The sequence below is a fragment of the Staurois parvus genome, unplaced genomic scaffold, assembly GCF_062004578.1.
Source record: "Staurois parvus isolate SC_StPar_1 unplaced genomic scaffold, SC_StPar_1.0 ptg001060l, whole genome shotgun sequence".
In the NCBI taxonomy this organism is placed as follows: Eukaryota; Metazoa; Chordata; class Amphibia; order Anura; family Ranidae; genus Staurois; species Staurois parvus.
Genome location: NW_028318856.1, coordinates 997,970 through 1,017,867, shown reverse-complemented (window position 1 = coordinate 1,017,867; position 19,898 = coordinate 997,970). Strand labels below are relative to the sequence as shown.

The following is a 19,898-nucleotide window of genomic DNA, read 5'->3' as shown; positions in this document are numbered from 1 at the left end:
CTTCGTATTGTCACCATTCGAGGAGGCAACCGGAATTGTACCCCTGACAATGTGGGCATACCGTAACCTTTCCTGTAGTGTTTCTGCTGCAGCAGACACTGTGTGGGAAAAAAGACAGGACATCTAAGGAAGATCAGAGGAAGGAAGATGAGAACTTCCTAATGTCTCAGGACCTGCTTTATACAGACTCTCTCCCCGTGAGGCCACAGAAGGCAGAGGGAGAGGAGTATAGTTATCATGGCTGTGGTGAGGAGGAATAGAACATGGGACAGGCTTCCAGGAGTGGTTATCTCAAGGTTTGCGGTGGGGGGGGGGGTATTGCTAAGGACAATGGTGTCCTAAGAGCAGTGACCCAGGGGATTTGGTTTCCTCTTACATTAGGCCTGTGAAGGGACCCCAGGATTTGTGGCATCAAGGAGAGGGACGATCACTGGTTTGCCACTCTCCTGGATTCACATTATAAGGGGAAAGTCACAAAGCTCATTCAGCCCTTTCAGAGGGAGCAGAAGATGAAACACCTGGAGGACATGCTGTGGAGAAACCTGTTAACCTCCTCAGAGGTTCAGAGGATGGTAGTATTTCTAGAGGAAAAATAGTTTGTCTCCAGGCACAGTTACCTGGCTGATCTTTGTGAAAATGAATCAGTCCTGGATCAGCAATAACTACAAAGCCCATGCTGAACATACTGCAGATTAACCTTTTTTTGTTTTCTGCCCCTCAAAAATATTTTAGTTTACACCCGAAGCCTATCCTTTCACCAGTGCAGGCCTCCTGCTGCCCTCATTGCCATCTCCTGCCCCCATGAGCACACCCTGCCACCATTAATAACTTTTACTGCTTCTGGCCTGGCCATCTACCATCTATGCAACTGAAGTCGGCCTGCCACCATTACCATCTCATACTGGTCCCATTACTGTCATCCATCGCAGTATCACCTTTAATTTGGCACACCTAAAGTGTCCACATCTGTTCCTCAGCTTAAAAAAAATATAACATTTCTTGCCAGAATCTGCTAAAATGTATCGTCTTCATTCAGTCTTGGAAAAAAGGCAACAATTTCTTATTTATAACTATACTCTATTTTCTCTCTCCCCAGGAAAGGCTACTTGTCTGAAAAGGATTGCACGCCATATTGAAATATATTGAGTATGGCCAAAATTGTAGTATTTCAAGTATATGGCAATAAACTTGGTAAGAATATTTTTAAAATATATTTCAAATATATTTTTCTTCCATATGGGTTAAAGTGGAGTTCCGCGCCCCCCCCCCCCCCAAAAAAAAAAAAATTGAAAGTCAGCAGCTACAATTACTGTAGCTGCTGACTTTTAATATCAGGGCACTTACCGGTCCAGGGATCCAGCAGTATCCTCACCCCAAGCCTTTCTTCAATTAGAAAAAATATATATAATGGCGCCTATGGAAAAGGAAAAAATATATCTATATATATATATCTATAAATCACTTATTATAATATACCAGCTGCAAAAAATCACCATAAATCAATAAGGTGTAGCAAATAACACAAAAAAATAATTTGTGCTAGTAAATATAAAATTATCTCCATAAATCAAATATATAAATGGTGCAAAAAAAAATATATATAAGAAAAAATGTCCACACTTTAAAATATATAACACAAAAAACGTGCACCAAAAAATATAAATAAAGTGACAATACCACCACCAAAAATATGAATAAACTCACCAGAGCTAAAAAATATTTTTAAACCATGTATTGCTCTGGGAACAGTAGTATTAATAATAAATGATAAGTCATTCATAGATGTATCTTCAAGGAATAGTATTCTGCAGAGCCCAGATCCACATAGACCAATTTCAGATGGAGCAAATTGCTTTCAAATCAATTATCATCAAGGAAATCCACTTCTCAAGAAAGCCACCTTCAAACGTATCCAAAGAGGGAAATGCCAGACACTCGGGAGAAATAGAAGAACTTCATGGTGCAGTATTATTAAAACAACATCTTTATTTAGTACTCATTGCACTTAGCTCAAAGGGTGTCCCAGCCGACACCAGCATCAACAGCAATCACAGCAAAACAGACCCAGCTACTCGGCACATGCGCAGTAGCTCATTGGAAACGTAATGACGTCACATCGATAAAGCTCCGCCCTACGCGTTTCGTCATCGACGTCCTCCGTCGATGACGAAACGCGTAGGGCGGAGCTTGATCGATGTGACGTCATTACGTTTCCAATGAGCTACTGAGTTGGAAACGTAACGTAACGTTCAGTCTGTGAAAAGAGACCCATTTTCTGTTTTCAGATGCAGTGGCCAATTTAATAAAGGCTTCAAAAGGCATAATGTGAATTGGTACATTTTTTTTTCTTTTCAATTTATACAACTGATATTTTTATTAAGATACAACTGTCCACTCATTCGCTCAGAAACTGCAGCCTGTCCATAAAGATGTAAAGGCTAAGTTCACCTTTTTAAAAAAAAATAAAATAATGTAATAGAGCATTGCACCCATAAAGTCAAGCTCCTGCTGACACGTGCTCCAGCTTTCTTCCCTCTACCTCTGTACATTGAATGTGTCAATGAACTATGAGGGTGCTTTTCAGCACTCTCTTAGTTCATGGAGAACTGCAAGCTGCCACAGTGGCAGATGAAACTTGTAGTTTGTTCATTCACAGATCCCTGTAAAATGAATAATGTGGCTGTGTGGGCGTTTTTAATTTTTAAAATGTGAAAATGGGTTCAGGGGAGAGGAACCCTTACCCGCTGTTACAGAGGGGAGAGGGGTAGCGAGGGGGTGCTGCATAGTAACATGTTACACCCTAAATACCAGTGCAACATGTAACATATAATTTTGAGAGCCTCTGTACCTGAACCGGACCCCAACAATACCCTAGAGCAGTCGGAGTCCGGTTTCGTTACAGCCTTCATAGTAGAAGCACATGTATCATAATGGATAGACTGAGGGCAGGTACGCCTGGAGGGAGCCCACCCCTCCTTAAAGGCACAGGGGCGCACTGGACACCCAGTATATAGCTTACCTGCCCTAAGTCTATCCATTATTATACTGTACATGTGCTTCTGCTATAGAGGATCCCAAAATTATAGAGTTAGGACTGCAGAAATTATCAGGGTTTTGTGAAGAGGCTCTGCAGCTTATGCATGTATTGCAAATATGTGCAAACTAAACCCCCTCTTTTTAATGTGAATTGTTAGACAGGACAATTTGGTTGTTTGCAGGCTGGTTGGTAAGTTGAGCTGGGAATTTCTCTTTTTTATCATTTGATGTACAGTATGTAAAGAGATTGTCAGTGACATAACTCCTGTATGCCTTCTAATCATCGTCAGCAACCGTCAGACAATGATACCCACAGGAGCACATGGGAAACATGTTCAGTTATATATTTTTTTTTCATTTTTTTTAAATGGTTGAACTGGATAGACTTTTATCTTTTTTTCAGCCAGACTAACTATGTAACTATGTTGAGCCAGGATAAGTGTAGAGTCAAACATCTTTGCATCTCTTTTATGTTGGTTTTGAACATACACTCACAGGCCACTTTATTAGGTACATCTGTTCAATAGGCATCTAGGACATGGTGAAGACGACTTGCTGAAGTTCAAACCGAGCATCAGAATGGGGAAGAAAAGAGATTTGAGTGACTTTAAACGTGGCATGGTTGTTGGTGCCAAACGGGCTAAGTATTTCAAAAACTGGTGTACCCAATAAAGTGACCAGTGAGTGTACATGCTAATGCTAACTTTTTATGTAAATCATTTATTAGCCTTGTCTTTATTATCTCACTTATATTTCTACAGGTGATTTCACATCTATACTTCTTAACACTTTTTATCAACAATGTTATGTGAGTATATTGAACCCTAAACTATTTATGATATTATTAATTTGTTTGTCATGCTTGTCATAGCTATTTTTTAAAATTCATTCTTCTAATTTTGTGAAAATATACGTATAGTTATAAAACAAAGCCATTGGGTATACCCTTGCTTGAAATTAGACGACTCAAGTTAGGAAATACACAATCTATTCAGATTCAGTAACAGCCTAACTCAGTTTCACACATAAGGAATTAAGTGTCCTAAAATAGCAATTCAAAGCTCCTCATAAGACATAAAAGACAAGGGCACCCCCCCCCCCCCCCGCCACCCGCTGTCAGAAATATACAAGGAAGCTACAGGGTTCAGAAAGTCACATTTGCCCCCGAAAGTCCCCCATCCCACCAAGAGACTGCTAAGCAGTGAGAGATTCTGGATATGACCTGTTTGTAAAGACCTAATTAAACTAAAGGTCCCACACCTTACTGAATTTGTTTGGAAGGCCACAGGACTGATAAGTTGCCTTCTAAAGGGGAATTACAAAATTTACCAATGTTTTACGAAAGTCTAAAGTGGGGGCCTTGTCTGAGTTCCATTTTAATTCAATAACTTTCCTGGCATAGAACAATAGCAGGCCAAGAAAGGTCTTGGTTGCACGAGTAAATGCAAATGAGTCTACCAGCTCTAATAAACAGATCTCATTTCTCACCGAGGTTGAGATATTGGTCAAAGAGGAGATAAATTGGGTGATCTCGGACCAATAGTCATATTACTTGAGGGCACGTCCAAAACGTGTGTAGATAGTCAGCTGGGTCACTCATGCATCTCCAGCATTGGGGAGGAACCTCAGGCTAGATTCTATGCAACCTCCGTGGTGTTAAGTTGACTCTATGCAATATTTTGTCATGGCTAATTTAAGGCCAGCTATAGATTGACAGATTCTAGGCAGCTATCAAAGTCTCACATCCTCAAAGCAATTAAAAAATACTTCCGTCCGTGAAGAGCACTGCTTCCATCCTGCAAGACATTTACATCTGTCACATGCACAGCAAATAGACAGCTGTCTTCATTGTCCATTTTTAAATGGAATAGGCAAATATTAAAGAAGGTCTCCAGTGTATTACTTTTTTAATAGATTTCCCAGTCATTGTAGAAATAAAAAAATGCAGTTCTCATATAAAAGATCAAGTGGTCCGTCTAGACTGTCCTTTTTTTTAACATTTGGGTATTCATTATTTATTTAACTTTTAGACCTAGGGTTATCCCAAGCATTTTTAATTCACTGTTGACTGATTCCCTACCTCTGCTGGAAATCTGTCACAAGCACCCACTAACCTTTTGGTAAAATAATAATTAAAGTGAGTTTTTTATATTTTCCTCCATTTAGGCCTCAGAAGTATTTTCTGCTGCCTTACTGGTAGGCAAGGTAAGGATAAGTCCAAGTGGATTTTTTTTACATTGAATTTGATTACTTTTTTTTTTTTTAAGACTTACTGTGAATATTTTTAAAAAGTTGCCAAAAGGTGCAGCTAATAGTAGATAGTCACATTTAAAGTTGAATTTCAGGTAAGCAAATAATTTCTAATACGAGTGGCATGAGTATGTATATTTGACACTTGGTGTGCTTTGTGTATTTCTTAAAGATAACCTGCTGATCCTATCATAAAGATGATTTTCAGGCACATCCTGTGAAGGAGTGACATCTCTCTCCCAGTTGTGCTCTTGAGTTGTCACTCAGCCACAAGTGCTCCTGGTGGAGACTACGAATGGCCGCAATGACACATATTGCACAGACCCCTTTGTCGCCATCAAGAAACCGGTCCAGAGCAATGATGTGCAGTGAATGCTGGAGCGAGCGCATGTAGATAGGAGGTAGCAGAAAGAGGCAGGGGGAGATCATCAGTACTGAGATGGAAACAAAGGATTTAAAAAAAAAAAATTAGCAAATTGTATTTTATGGAGAAATTACAGGAGAGTTGTTTGTGGAACACAGCGCTTTATCTAGCTAAATATCATATTAGGGTTTAGATCTACTGTATTCAAATCATCAGGGTGTCATGAATAATGTTGAAGCAGATAATGATTGACCAGGAACATGTCAGAAGGTGAGAATGTTCATGAATCCATCCTGTTTTATTTCCTTCTTTCAACCACTATAGTGCCATGAATTCTGTGATGGTGTAAGTTCATGAATCCATCCTGTTTTATTTCCTTCATCCAACCACCATAGTGCCATGAATTCTGTGATGGTGTAAGTTCATGAATCCATTCTGTTTTACATCCTTCATCCAACCACTATAGTGCCATGAATGCTGTGATGGTTTAAGTTCATGAATCCATTCTGTTTTACTTCCTTCATCCAACTACTATAGTGCCATGAATTCTGTGATGGTGTAAGTTCATGAATCCATCCTGTTTTATTTCCTTCATCCAACCACCATAGTGCCATGAATTCTGTGATGGTGTAAGTTCATGAATCCATTCTGTTTTACTTCCTTCATCCACCATAGTGCCATGATTTCTGTGATGGTGTAAGTTCATGAATCCATCCTGTTTTATTTCCTTCATCCAACCACCATAGTGCCATGAATGCTGTGATGGTGTAAGTTCATGAATCCATTCTGTTTTACTTCCTTCATCCAACCACTATAGTGCCATGAATTCTGTGATGGTGTAAGTTCATGAATCCATCCTGTTTTATTTCCTTCATCCAACCACCATAGTGCCATGAATTCTGTGATGGTGTAAGTTCATGAATCCATTCTGTTTTACTTCCTTCATAAAACCACTATAGTGCCATGAATTCTGTGATGGTGTAAGTTCATGAATCCATTCTGTTTTACTTCCTTCATCCAACCACCATAGTGCCATGAATTCTGTGATGGTGTAAGTTCATGAATCCATCCTGTTTTATTTCCTTCATCCAACCACCATAGTGCCATGAATTCTGTGATGGTGTAAGTTCATGAATCCATTCTGTTTTACTTCCTTCATAAAAACACCATAGTGCCATGAATTCTGTGACGGTGTAAGTTCATGAATCCATCCTGTTTTATTTCCTTCATCCAACCACCATAGTGCCATGAATTCTGTGATGGTGTAAGTTCATGAATCCATTCTGTTTTATTTCCTTCATCCAACCACCATAGTGCCATGAATTCTGTGATGGTGTAAGTTCATGAATCCATCCTGTTTTATTTCCTTCATCCAACCACCATAGTGCCATGAATTCTGTGATGGTGTAAGTTCATGAATCCATTCTGTTTTATTTCCTTCATCCAACCACCATAGTGCCATGAATTCTGTGATGGTGTAAGTTCATGAATCCATTCTGTTTTATTTCCTTCATCCAACCACCATAGTGCCATGAATTCTGTGACGGTGTAAGTTCATGAATCCATTCTGTTTTACTTCCTTCATCCAACCACTATAGTGCCATGAATTCTGTGATGGTGTAAGTTCATGAATCCATTCTGTTTTACTTCCTTCATCCAACCACTAAAGTGCCATGAATCCTGTGATGGTGTAAGTTCATGAATCCATTCTGTTTTACTTCCTTCATCCAACCACCATAGTGCCATGAATTCTGTGATGGTGTAAGTTCATGAATCCATTCTGTTTTATTTCCTTCATCCAACCACCATAGTGCCATGAATTCTGTGATGGTGTAAGTTCATGAATCCATTCTGTTTTATTTCCTTCATCCAACCACCATAGTGCCATGAATTCTGTGATGGTGTAAGTTCATGAATCCATTCTGTTTTACTTCCTTCATCCAACCACTATAGTGGCATGAATTTTGTGATGGTGTAAGTTCATGAATCCATTCTGTTTTACTTCCTTCATCCAACCACCATAGTGCCATGGATTTTGGGATGGTGTAATATATTTGAGTGGCCGAAGAGATAAATCATCAAATTGAAGGCTGTCACTACAGCTCTTCGAGGGACATGGTAGTGACATAGTGGGTGGTCCACAGCATGCAGTCATTCAACACCACCTAGAAATGTTGGGTGCTGAAGGATCTTCAAAAGAACGAAGATCAGCGTCACTTGTGGATAAAGTGGCATAGTTCTCAGGTGTCCAGGATCTTTTTGGACACTGTTCTACAGTGTTTGTGTTCCATGGGCTATCCCACAGGATCCAGGACTCTAGAAAACAATGCAGAGTGGAAGCAGGGATCTGGGTACTGGAACCCTGTTACTGATACTGACCAACAATGCATGAAGGCACTTCATTGTACTCTCCCTTACTACCACATCAAGGGGTATATAAAATTACTGTCACTGACCACCAACACAGGGTACCTCCACCCCCTCCATCTGCTCTGCCATTCATAAATCACAGTGATGACGCTGAGGCTGTGAATGGCAGAGCAGGAGCTGGAAGTGCAGTTCCCACTACTGACCACCAGTGTAGAGGGGCATATAATGTAAGGCTGGCAGTACATTATACAATTTTCTTTAGATTCACCTTCAGCTATGTAGTACAAAGGCCTGCCTGATTGCATTCAAATTTGAAGTGTCTAGTTTTGACCCCATACTATATGCTTTTGATAAATCTAAAGGAAATTTGTAAATTGAAAATTTTATAATGTATGGACAGAATTGCCATAGCAGGAGAGGGGGGGGGGGGTGCAGTTAACTAAGGTACCACTTGCTAAAATTGCAGGGGGACATATATTACTGCCACTGACCACTGATGAAGAAAGGTTTACCTTTGCTCCCACTGATACCAGTACTGACACCGACCGTGGGGCTTATTTTACTCCCACTGTTTCTTTAACCCCTTCCTGCCTAAGGGTAAAACAAATGTTAATGCCTAAGCTCAAGTTTGCAACATTGACATGTGATAGTAAAACCGTACAGAACATCACAACTACTGCATCCAGGTGAATTATACCGCGTTTTTTTCAGGACAAATTGGGCTTTCATTTGGTGATAAATGGTAATGGATATCTCCTGATTTTTTCTTTATTATCAAAGGAAAACTGGCCCATAATATAAACAAAAAATATATATATTTTTTAATTTAGCTGTATATTTCTTGCTATTACAAAAACCTACCACCAAAGAACAAACCACCAAAAAAGTTCTCTTGCTCCTGACAATCTCAGTGATACCATATATGTGAATGTTAGTTCTTGTTTGTCCCCGTAGTACAGCCCAGAACCAATAGTATGCATTTTTCCTTTTCTTTTTTATCCTACCTAAAACATACCGACACTAACTGACGCTGACACTAATTAAAAAAAAAAAATACTGCTCAAAAAAAATACTGACCTTTAAGCCTAACCTTGACCTTTGACCCAACCACTAACCTTGGCACTGACCTAGATCAACCTTGATCTAGGTTTGTTTTTGTTTTTTTGTATTTTATTTTTTATTATTTATTTATTTACAAACTGTTGTCTTTTTTTTTCCTCTCTGAAAGGAGAGAGAGAGATACAATGCATCTTTCTCCTCCATTTAGAGTGAGAAAACATAGTGGGCTTTACAGTGACTGATCACAATATTAGCCAATCAGAGGCTATCACAGCGATCATGTGACCTGGAATTGGGAGTTCCAGGTCCCGATCATTAGTACGGGACCCGGATCTCTCAGTGAGACCCCGGTCTCTGTGCTGGGATTGTGCGGCATGTTCATAGCACAAAGACAGGTACGCAAATATGAGGCCCAAAGGAAAAAAGCCCAGTCCAGTGGGGCTGCATATTTGCATACACTCAGCGCCAAGGGGTTAATGTACCCTAGACCATACTTTTTCTAAAAAATGGAAAAACGTAGGGGAAAGGTGTCATACTACAAACCATATGCCATGAAGTGACATCTACTTTATTAACTATGTCAACAGGTGATATGACATTTCATGTGGAGTCACTGCACATGCTCAGTTTGGTGTGTATTGCTAGAGAGTTTTTTTTTTTTCTTGGGAGAGTGCATGTGATCAGCACAGGGCCAATCAGCACTGTCCAGACAGAGGTCAGGGGTCCTGCATCCTCCTAGAGCAGAATGGAAATTCCTCCTACAAGCTTTAGCATGTGCTCAGCTGGACAATGATAGAAATCACAAGACTGCTATATACTGCTGATGAGAAAAGGTATTTAGTAGTTTATATTTACTAAAATAATTGCATTTCCACATTGTGTGTACTGTGGGAGACCAGATATAGTGAATGCGGGGTCCTAGGAGACCGGATATAGTGAATGCAGGGTCTGGGGAGACCAGATATAGTGAATGCAGGGTCTGGGGAGACCGGATATAGTGAATGCGGGGTCCGGGGAGACCAGATATAGTGAATGCAGGGTCTGGGGAGACCAGATATAGTGAATGCAGGGTCCGGGGAGACCGGATATAGTGAATGCAGGGTCTGGGGAGACCAGATATAGTGAATGCATGGTCCGGGGAGACCGGATATAGTGAATGCGGGGTTCAGGGAGAGCGGATATAGTGAATGTGGGGTCCAGGGAGACCAGATATAGTGAATGCAGGGTCCGGGGAGACCAGATATAGTGAATGCAGGGTCCGGGGAGACCAGATATAGTGAATGCAGGGTTCTGGGAATCCAGATATAGTAAATGCAGGGTCCAGGGAGACCAGATATAGTGAATGCAGGGTCCGGGGACACCAGATATAGTGAATGCAGGGTCCGGGGACACCAGATATAGTGAATGCAGGGTCCGGGGACACCAGATATAGTGAATGCAGGGTCCGGGGAGACCGGATATAGTGAATGCAGGGTCCGGGGTTTAGTAACACTTTAAGATCCTACAGTTTGTGCTGATTTTTTTCTTTCTGATACCTGCAGGTGATCAAGATGAATCAGTACCACCATTCTTCCTGGTACAAGAAGAAGACAGCTTCATCAATATCCGGTCCCAGAGAAGAGAACATGTTCTATTAACCAGTAACAGAGGTAAATTGCCAGCAAACAAAAGGGTTTATTTATAAAACATGTGCATAGCAATTCACCCAGTGAAGTACATGTACATTCAGTTTGTGTGAACGGTGTAAAAAAATATTATTAGGCTATTTCTTGAGCTGGTCGAATGTTTTTATTGATTTTATTGATCTCTTATAGAGAAGTATAGTATATACAGGGACAGCGATGCCACACAGGGCTGTAATATGAAAAATACAATAGATGTTTCTACAGAAAGCTTCTCTTATAATTTGCCATCACTTTACAGCTTCATTATACCACCATATATATGTAGCCAGATGCTGGCAAGTGGCCCACTTTGAGAGAGTAAGAAAACCTCTAAGACTGCTAATGTAGAACAACAGGTCCCGACATGTCTGACAGTTACATCACTATAGGTATTGAATGTCCTTCACTGATTGAGCAGCCTCAGGCTATGGGGATGCTGCTGAAGAAGATTATGGGAGATGTAGTTCTGCTGTATGGAGGTGGTATTCCTCTAATGCTTAAAAAGGACTACAGTTCCCAGGGAGCCATGGTATGAGCGGGAGGAGTGGAGAGGCTCATAGTGCACTGCCCAGGAATGTTAGCATGTTCAGATGACCGGAGCACAACAGTACCACCAGCGGTGAGAGACCATTGCCGCCGCTGCCACCCACCTGTTCCAGCATACTCCAGAGGAAGCAAACGGGTTTGCTAGTCATCATCAGCATCACCAGCATTCCTTGTGTGGGTTCAGCAGAGCTCAAGTCATCGATCCATGATGGGACCCTCCGCCAGCGACGTTCAAAGCTGAATCGCAGGATTGGTGAGAGGGTTGGTCACCCATTACATACATTGTACAGTAGGAACTAAGCCTCCTAACTGCCTATCATTTCCATACTCTCTCACTCCCTGGGTTAATGTCCACCATATGTAACCCATCAGAAACTAAAAACCCAGCATCCATTGAGGATTACTCTACTATTACTGAACTGACCCTTTACTGGAATCTTTACCACCCTTTTCCTTGTCTATCCTCTTCCTCAATCCACCACTGCAAAGCACTCCTGCACTGAATTGTACTTGGAGCTGAATGCAGGTTTGCCTTCTAATCAACCGCCGGTTGTGCACCACCAGTAAAGGGCCCAATTGATAGCTGGCAGAAGAAACCATCCAGCGGCTGCCCCTTCTATCTTGCTTAAATTTGCTTAAATTTCACCATCTGTGACTTATTTGGGGCTGTTGAGCCTAAAAAAGTTCTGCAGACAGACTTGGTCCTAGCATGGTCACTCTAGTGCACTAGCCCTGGGGCTTTTAGTCTCATCCAATGTTTAAGCTTCCCCTTTGGTGATCCTGTTACTGTTTAAATTGATTTTGGTAGATAGTGAAGAAACAAGTCCAAGTACCATTTCTGTTTATTGCACGAGTGATTTTGTATAAACCTACCGTTAATTGTATGCAGTGTACCAGGGGCGGACTGACCATTTGGAAACTAGGGCACTGCCCGAGGACCCGAGGTCAGTAGGGGGCCCCATGAGATGCCCCTGGTACCTTTTTCTTAGGCTTTTTTGAGTTTGGGCAAGGACACAGGGGCCCCATGATCCCCTATTGCCCGGGGGCCCCATGAGTTGTCAGACCACCCCTGCAGTGTACTACTCTGTTCTATCTACTGACCAGTTTTATCTTTTAACAGTTCTGTTGCCTATTATACGATCAATGTTTACAAGTTTGTACCCTTAATATGTAAGTTTTCACTCTTCATTGTGTTTTGTCCATTTCCTTGAGACAGGGTTCATGCCAAACCTTGAACTGTGGTGGTGCAGGTATCAGAGGACCCCCTTTATACAAGCGGCTTTATGCTAGCGGCTTCTTATGGGGGGGCGCTACATATAGGATTCTGGCTTTGTGATGTTGCTGCACCTAGGTCAGACCTAGGCCCAGGGTACCCAGTACAGACAATGCACACAGTCCTTGATGTTATAATTATTTTGCACAGTATATTGTGCAGAGCAGCTAATCTCAACCAGGGTTCTGTGGGAATCCTAGGGTTCCTCTAGAGGTTTCAATAAGTTACTTGAACTGTGGGTAGTTGGCCACTCATATGATGGTGCCTTCATAGATCTAGGTCCATTACTGCTTAGCAGGGCCAGCTGAATGACACCAATGATCTTTATGGCTGTCTGTAAGGGTGGTATTCTGACCAGTACAGTAAGAGGGGCAGTCTTTCCACTGACCTCCAATGCAAAGTGCATTTTCCTAATGACCCCCAATGGACTAATCATACAGGAGTTCCCTGAGGCATGAAAATTATTTCAAGGGTTTCTCTTGGGTAAAAAGGTTAAGAAAGGCTTGTGTAGAGGTTAGTGATGATGAATAATAGAAATGACAGTTCTTGAAGGCACTGATATAAGGCAAATGAGCAGTTGGTGTTTATATAGTGTTACCAAGCTTAAAATGACACTAAAAGGCATATTTTCTTTTAATAACAAACATGTTATACTTACCTGCTCTGTGCATAGGTTTTGCACTGAACAGTCCCGATCCTCCTCTTCTCAGGTCCCCCACTGGCACTACTGGCCCTTCCCCCCTGTCGGGTGCCCCCGTAGCAAGCAGCTTACTATGGGGACACCCAAGCAGGCACAATCCCATGCTGCTGCTCCATGTGTCCATTCACACACAGACCCACACTTGGCCCTGTCCTCTCTCTCTTTTCTCATTGGTTCACTGGCTATGATGGACAGCAGCGGGAGCCAATGGTTCCCGCAGCTGTCTCAGCTAATGAGGTGCGGGAGTCCTGGGAAAGCCGAGGCTTCAGTGCACATAACTGGATCGAGAGGATCTTAGGTGAGTATTGGGAGGGGGGGGGGGGGTGCTGAACAGAGAAGGTGTTTTTACCTTCATGCATAGAATGCATGAAGGTAAAAAAAAAACTTCAGCCATACAACCACTTTAAGCTTGTATTACCAAGGACGACTTCTGCTGGAGGGGTTGTGTTTGGCAGTGTACTGAGACGGCACTGTAATGCTGTTGGGAAGAGCTCCTTGTTACTATTTCGGATACTGGGATGTTTCCTCTAAGCAGGCGCTGTCCCTCATCTGATCCTAGTCGCTTGGAACCTCTCCATGTATTTTACACTCAATATATATAAGTCAGTGAGAGCACTCAAAAGAGCGACCAATGCACTAAAAGGAACAACAAGACCTTTCTACTAAAATCATAAAACAGGGAGTGCAGCGCTAAATCGAGTATAAAACTTTTATCATAACAGAATATGTGACTGATATAAGTCCACTTATATTACCTTAATAAGAGTTATGTAGTCCACCATAAAATATCAATCTCTGTGAGTATGATCCAATCTTCTGTTGTAGAGGTATGAATAGATTGCCTACTCACCAGAAGCACAATATCATTGCGTATTTCTAGATCACACGCATCCTGGGGTCCTGGGTGGAAACAGCCTGGTGCCAAGATCCTCTGGTGATCTCTCAGTGGTATACGGGGAGGATACAGGTCAGATCACAAGGTGCCTAATCCTCAGGTCTGTAGCAGTGCCTGAAATACTGGTGCTGAGGTATGGAGGCTCAGTAATCCTAGGAGGAGCCCTCGCACGCCTTGACGTCACGCCGCCGGATCAGGAGGTCCGGCGACCCACACTTGATTTGTACTGGTCAGTGCTTGTTTGGGTGTTTCTTATGATTGCTCACAGCAGTCTCTTGTAACCTTTTTAGTTGCTTTTCTACGTCAATGTTCTTATCTGATACAATAAATTTATTATTCATATTACTACACTATGAGCACCTTTATTCCCCATACCTGGCACTGAGCCTCCATACCTCAGCACCAGTATTTCAGGCACCGCTACAGACCTGAGGATTAGGCACCTTGTGATCTGACCTGTATCCTCCCCGTATACTACTGAGGGATCACCAGAGGATTTAGCGCTGCACTCCCCGTTTTATGATGTATTTTACACTGTCCCTCACTAGCAGGGTCCCTAAAATGACCTACCGCTCTCTACAAGGTCACCCTATTATGTACAGTCCCACACCAAGATGGCCATCTGAGATCTTGGGATATCATAGCGTCCAATTGGATAGCTGAGACAATTCCCCTAACACACTCCACTCCAACTGTTTAATGGCACAATGCCGCCTACAGAAATGAGGGAAACCTACACCTGCCTACAAAAAATTTCTTGAATGTGACAATAATCATTAATGCCACCAGTCACTGTAAGTGTAAAATTCTACAGTTCATGTTCTTTTTTTTGTTTTTTGATGCCTGCAGGTGATCGGGATGAATCTGTACAGCTACCTTTCCCAGTGCAAGAAGAAAATGGCTTCATTGATACTCAGTCTCAGGGAAGAAAACAAGCTCTGCTACATAGTAACATAGGTAAAATTCTAGGAAATACAGCGTATGAACCATACACTATATTGCCAAACGTATTGGGCCACCTGCCTTTCCACGCACATGAACTTTAATAAAACAAAAATGGTGTAGCGCTCTAATCAACATATAAATACTATAATAATATTAGCAGTGATCACGTCCCTACTAAAATCTCAAGGTGAAAAAATATATATACCAAGTGAATATAAAACATATATCGATGGTCTCTAAAGAACCAATAGTGATCAAAAATACAAATGAAAGTGATAATAAATGCAAATCTCAATGGACATTATTGAAAAACATATTAACACAAATAGTGAGACACACATGTGATCCCAGCACTGGGGGATAAATATGGTGCAAAAAAAGTGCTCCGTGCTAAAAACACTCCAATATATTGTGTATGTTATACTCACAATTACAACTAGAAAATATATATAAAAATATATTAAGAAACAATATAAAAAAGTCCAACAGAAATATATGTGGTATCAGTGTTCCAAACGCATGCAAGTAGTCCTGTGTGTAGCAGTCTCTGCTGATGTATCCAAAATATCTAAATTGGCTCCTCACCTCCTTACCGTGACCCTAAAAGGGCCTAATAGCTTTTGGGATCACTCCTGGATCCTCCAAGTATAAGCTCCTCTTATCAGTATCCAATGCAGACCAGAACCTCGCATCAGGTATATATATGAGCTTTTCCAGGTCAGGATCACCTCCAAAAACTTCCATTAGGCTATAACAGGTATGGCCAGCTCCCTCAGAATCCATACAAAAAGAGAACCTCCATAGTGTAATATTGTTTTATTTAGCAATAAAAGGCAATGTAAACCATCAAACTCACATTTCCTCCAGTACATACCCTGATGAAATCACGTGTGCAGTGACGCAACGCGTAGGTGAAGTGGTGACTCAATTTCCAGCACGGTGACGCAATTTCCGGCACGGACGCCATCTTTGTGCTCCACATGAACCCATGCAAGTACACCCATAGCATGAGGTTCTAGACGCTTGCTATGTACTGGAGAAATGTGAGTTTGATGGTTTGCATTGCCTTTTATTGCTAAATAAAACAATATTACACTATGGAGGTTCTCTTTTTGTATGGATTCCGAGGGAGCTGGCTATACCTGTTATAGCCTAAGGGAAGATTTTGGTTGATCCTGACCTGGAAAAGCTCATATATTCACCTGATGTGAGGTTCTGGTCTGCATTGGATAAGAGGAGCTTATACTTGGAGGATCCAGGAGTGATCCCAAAAGCTATTAGGCCCTTTTAGGGTCACCATAAGGAGGTGAGGAGCCAATTTAGATATTTTGGATACATCACCAGAGACTGCTACGCACAGGACTACTTGCATGCATTTGGAACACTGATACCACATATATTTCTGTTGGACTTTTTTTATATTGTTTCTTATTTTTATATATATTTTCTAGTTGTAATTGTGAGTGTAATATACACAATATATTGGAGTGTTTTTAGCACGGAGCACTTTTTTGCACTATATTTATCCCCCAGTGCTGGGATCACATGTGTGTCTCACTATTTGTGTTAATATGTTTTTCAATAATGTCCATTGAGATTTGCATTTATTATCACTTTCATTTGTATTTTTGATCACTATTGGTCCTTTAGAGACCATCAATATATGTTTTATATTCACTTAGTATGTATATTTTTTGAGATTTTAGTAGGGATGTGATCACAGCTAATATTATTATAGTATTTATATGTTGATTAGAGCGCTACACCATTTTTGTTTTATTTCAGTTATTTCACTTATAGGTAATAAGTTATAGGTGGTAGCAGCCTCATCCCCTAGTAGCTATAGTTATCCTTAGCGCGCAGGAGGTTCTTATTACATACATGAAATTTAATGGCATCCCAGCCTTAGTCTGTAGGGTTCAATATTGAGTTGGCCCCGCCCTTTGCAGCTATAACAGCTTCAACTCTTCTGGGAAGGCCGTCCACAAGGTTTAGGAGGGTGTCTATGGGAAGGTTTGACCATTCTTCCAGAAGCACATTTGTGAGGTCAGGCACTGATGTCGGGGGAGGAGGCCTGGCTCACAGTGTCCGCTCTAATTCATCCTAAAGGTGTTCTATGGGGTTGAGGTCAGGACTCTGTGCAGGCCAGTCACGTTCCTCCACCCCAAACTCGCACCTCCATGTCTTTATGGACCTTGCTCTGTGTACTGGTGTGCAGTCATGTTGGAACAGGAAGGGGCCATCCCCAAACTGATCCCACAAAGCTGGGAGTATGAAAATGTCCAAAATGTCTTGGTATGCTGACGCCTTAAGATAGTGTCAAACTGGCAGCCCTCCAGCTGCTGCGAAACTACAAGTCCCATCATGCCTCTGCCTTTGGGAGTCATGCTTGTAACTGTCAATCTTGCAGTACCTCATGGGACTTTTGGCAACAGCTTGAAGACCACCAGTTTGCACCTGTGCCTTAAGAGTTCCCTTCACTGGAACTAAGGGGCCAAACCAAACCCCTGAAAAACAACCCCACACCATAATCCCCCCTCCACCAAATTTACACTTGGCACAATGCAGTCAGGCAAGTACCGTTCTCCTGGCAACCCCAAACCCAGATACGTCCATCGGATTACCAGACAGAGTAGCGCGATTTGGCACTTCAGAGAACACGTCTCCAGAGTCCAGTGGCAGCGTGCTTTACACCACTGCATCCGATGGAAGGCTTGGATGCAGCTGCTCGGCCATGGAAACCCATTCCATGAAGCTCTCTACGCACTATTGTTGCAATAATCTGAAGACCACACCAAGTTTGAAGGTCTTTAGCTATTGACTCTGCAGACAGTTGGCGACTTCTGCGCACTATGTGCTTCAGCATGCGCTGACCCCGCTCTGTCATGTGACGTGGCCTACCACTTGGTGGCTGAGCTGCTGTTGTTCCCAGTTGCTTCCACTTTGTTATAATCCCACTAACAGTTGGCCATGGAATATTTAGTAGCCAGGAAATGTCACGGATGGACTTATTGCCCAGGTGACAACCTATCACGGGACAACGCTTGGAGTCACTGAGCTCCTGAGAGCAACCCATTCTTTCACCAATGTTTGTAGAAGCAGTCTACATGCCTAGGGGCTTGATTGTATACACCTGTGGCCATGGAGGGGATTGGAACACCTGAATCCAATGATCTGGAGGGTGGTCTCAATGCTTTTGGCAATATAGTGTATCTGTACCCAAGAACATATATTGCAGCTTACCGGTCCTTGGATGTGATGGCTACGTTGCTTTTCTTTTTTCAGGCTAACAGCATTATCAGCAAGTGCAGAAATAACCTGTTGATCCCACCAGAACCAGATGTCCTTGTCCATTCCTGTGAGCTGAACTGAAAGCACAAACAATGTTATCTTTCTTCTGTAAACTGCTAAATCTCCCCAACTCCTCATGTGTTGGAGATGAACAAAGACGTGTTTGAAGTGCAGACTAGAGTGACTACCTGGGTGAAAACCATGACTCCCTCCATGGATACAATACAGTGTATGAGCTTTGTTACCTTACCACAGGAAGTGTGTTATTCACAGGATCGTCAGGTAAAAATAAAGGAAACTAATGCAGTCACCCCATCTACAGCTGGCCATCATACATGTTAAGCTGAATGAGAGAAATCACTCGATTCTCCCTATCCATGTTAAACAACACAGGTGAGCAAATTTGCAGCACTTAAAATTTTGAACCCGGCTCCTTTAAAACTCAATTTATATACCACTCTTGAAGAGCTGGATGGTGCCAACAGGACCTCCCACTGTGGCAGCACCCAGATATGGCAGAGTTTCCCTTTAAACGTTAACATTTCTAACAGTATCTGCTTATAAAAAGCAAGGATTTCAGCTCACTTCCCCCCTCCCTTATTTCCTGTGAAGTAATGTGTACCAACCTGTAGCAAGCACCCTTATCTGTAGCTGTTATTCAAGGCTATATTCTGCAGAGTTTAGAAAGTCTTTTGAATGTACAGAAAGTGAAAGAAGGAATACATGCATTGTGATGTAATCATTGGTATATACGCTTGTAAGAAGTGGATACAACTCACTCGGTTTCGCAGGCATGAGCCCGGCTGGGTCAAACAGCGCTGTTTTTAATAAATCACTTGTTTTCCTCAAAGTCCATGTCCGGAGTTTCCTGGTTTACCAAAATTGCTACTACACCACAAAACAAATTTCAGTCTGTGTATGGCCAGCTTATGGACTGGTAGAGTGCAATATATTACATTTTGTGGCTGCAGTTTGTAGAGTCATGGTCGACTGATCCCCTATGACCATGTATTCATTCACCTACCTTGTCCCTATTTGGCAAAGGAACAGACAACGTCTTGTTCCAGATCACATAGCATCCTATCCATGCCTTGCCATTTCCTCTGTGTTGTATCACAAATGTGTGAGTGCTAATGTGATGAAAACACGTCTCTTCCAGCATGGTGGTCTCTCTGGTAATCGCTCTGCCTGTTTGTGTCATATCTAGTTACTGTGAAGCGCTCACCTGCAGAACACCAGATTAAGAGACCCAGGATTGTGAGATCTGTAGTTCCTTCACAGACAGGCAGATATCATGTATTAATCTCTGAAGCGCACGCTGCATGCCTCGTGTTGAACACAAACTGAAACAGCTGACACGGGAATGTGAAGATTTACTCTACCCAGCGGTGCTGCCCCCCTGGAAGAAGTGGCAGAAGGGACGGGGACCTGTTGAGGAGCCTGCATGGATGGATGGCCAGCTGCAGGTTAGTTCTTGTGATTGGGTGGTGGTGGTGATGGGCAGC

General features: G+C 42.1%; 1 long non-coding RNA gene across 1 annotated transcript; it reads left to right on the top strand.

The window, feature by feature from the left end:
* Nucleotides 1-1,096: 1,096 nt before the first annotated feature.
* On the top strand, nt 1,097-19,214 carry LOC149440683 (uncharacterized). Its single transcript, XR_016307535.1, has 6 exons — nt 1,097-1,191; nt 3,798-3,844; nt 5,203-5,241; nt 10,621-10,728; nt 15,007-15,114; nt 18,388-19,214. It is a non-coding gene; the product is annotated as an uncharacterized LOC149440683 (long non-coding RNA).
* The last annotated feature ends 684 nt before the right edge of the window (nt 19,215-19,898 follow it).